The sequence below is a fragment of the Dipodomys merriami genome, unplaced genomic scaffold (assembly GCF_024711535.1).
Source record: "Dipodomys merriami isolate MVZ:Mamm:240054 unplaced genomic scaffold, mDipMer1.0.p SCAF_144, whole genome shotgun sequence".
In the NCBI taxonomy this organism is placed as follows: Eukaryota; Metazoa; Chordata; class Mammalia; order Rodentia; family Heteromyidae; genus Dipodomys; species Dipodomys merriami.
In genome coordinates, this window is record NW_027202760.1 from 3,282,513 (window position 1) to 3,284,556 (window position 2,044).

General features: G+C 34.7%; 1 non-coding gene across 1 annotated transcript; it reads right to left on the reverse strand.

Annotated features, from left to right (window-relative positions):
• Positions 1–1,590: 1,590 nt before the first annotated feature.
• On the reverse strand, positions 1,591–1,693 carry LOC138826581 (U6 spliceosomal RNA). The gene has a single exon (XR_011371761.1). It is a non-coding gene; the product is annotated as a U6 spliceosomal RNA (small nuclear RNA).
• Positions 1,694–2,044: the final 351 nt, after the last annotated feature.

Genomic DNA, 2,044 nt, shown 5'->3' on the forward strand with positions numbered 1-2,044 from the left:
TCATGCACAGAGCTGAGCTTATAAGAAAGACAAATATATTCTGTCCCATTTTTCCAGGTTCCAATTTATAAAGTACTAAACTTTTAAATATCATCACTTACTTTCTTAAGAATCCAAAAAAACGAAAAAAAAATTCACAAATAATCACTCCAAAATGCTTTAAAAGTAGGAGATGATAAAACAGGCCCCTGTGAAGTAAACTTTCTTCTACTTTTAAAATTACTCTGAAAGCCTTGTGCTGGTTGATCACACCTGTAATCCTAACTACTCGGCATATTTACTCAGGAGCCAGAGAACTGTGGATAGCAGTGGAAGCCAATCAGGGCAAAATAAATTCATGAGATTATTTTTTCAAAAATTTCAATGAGTTAGCAACGGGCCAGGAATGGAGATGTAGCTCATATAGTAGCTCACCAATCTAGAGAGGAAAAGCCTAGCAAGACTTTGAAGCCCTTTTTTCAAACTGTGAGCACACCAACATACATGGAAGTGCATGAGAACATGTGCACGTGCACACACACACATTCATTCAAAATACCTTGATATCAGTTTTTTGCATTAATTTCTTTGTTAGCCATATTGTATGAGTAAAATAAAGGAAATAAACTCTCCCATCTCAGAACATTTTCATACTTTTTTATTTTAAAAATACTGTACAGAGAGGTCACATTTACATGAGCATGTAATGAGTACATTTCTTAAAAAGGATTGTTACCTCCTCCTTTATTTTCCCTCTACCATCCCTTCCCTCCAACCTCTACAAGTAAACTCCCCTCCCCTCTTCCCCTGCCTAAATTGTAAAGTTCATTTTCCACCATAGTTTCTTGTGCATCTCATTGTTACAATGGGTCAATCTGAATCCCTACTTAAGCATTATTTTTTCCTTCCTCTTCACAAATTAGAGGAGCGTATATACAAGAGGTGGGCACACCAAATTCAAATACAGTGAAAACAGGGGTTATAGCATGAGGGAGGAACATATAAAGAAACAAAAAAACACAGAGACTGTTATAAGTACGTTCAAAACAATAGTAAGAAAAAAAAAAAACTTGTGTTCCGATTTGGGCGTTCATTTCCCTTAACATCATCTTATCTGGTCATATGTGCATAGATTTTGACCTTTTCTGCTTATTCCAAACATATATTAGTTATTAAAATTAGGGAAACCCTGGGACCTATGTTTCTTTGGACCTGGCTTACTTCACTTAATTTTTTTCCAAGTCTTTCCATTTTCTAACAAATTGGGCGATGCCATTCTTTCTTATGGAGGCATAGAATTTCATTGGTACAAATAGCACATTTTCTTGATCTATTTATCTGATGAGGGGCATCGGGGTTGGTTCTATATCTTAGCTATCTTAAACAATGCTGCAATAAATATAATTGTGCTGATAGTTTTAGTACCGTCTTGTTTGTGATATTTTGGGTAAATGCCCAAAAGTGGGATTCCTATGTCATAGGGGAGTTCTATGTGGAGTCTTTTGAGGAACCTCCATACTACTTTCCAAAGTGGTTGAACAACTTTACACTCCCACCAAGAGTGCAGTACAGTTCCCTTGTGGCCACATCCCCTCCAACATCTGTTGTTGTAAAAGTATGGAATGGTACAGGAATTTGCCTATCATCCTTGTGCATGGGCCATTCAAATCTTCTCTGTATCGTTCTAATGTTAGAGTACGCCATGCTGAATGGAGCATAGAACATGTTTTATATATAAAGTGTAATTGATTTTCTTAAACTAGACAATTCAACAAAAAGTAAGTATAAAAGAATTTTCATGAAATTTAAAGCCATGTACTTCTTACATAAGCACACATTTAAGAATAAAGTCAAGATTGACATGTCAAAAACAAAATAATTACAGATATTTGTTGTTCAAGAGATGTGTAGGAGGAGGAATTCAATTATTCTATACAAGGCTCCTGTCATAATGAACACTGCAGCAAGTGTTAAGTTTTGTTAAAAGTTTTAATGGTTTAAATATATTTAATTTGGGGAATTTGCTTATATATATATATATAATTTGGATTTATCTCTATATTAT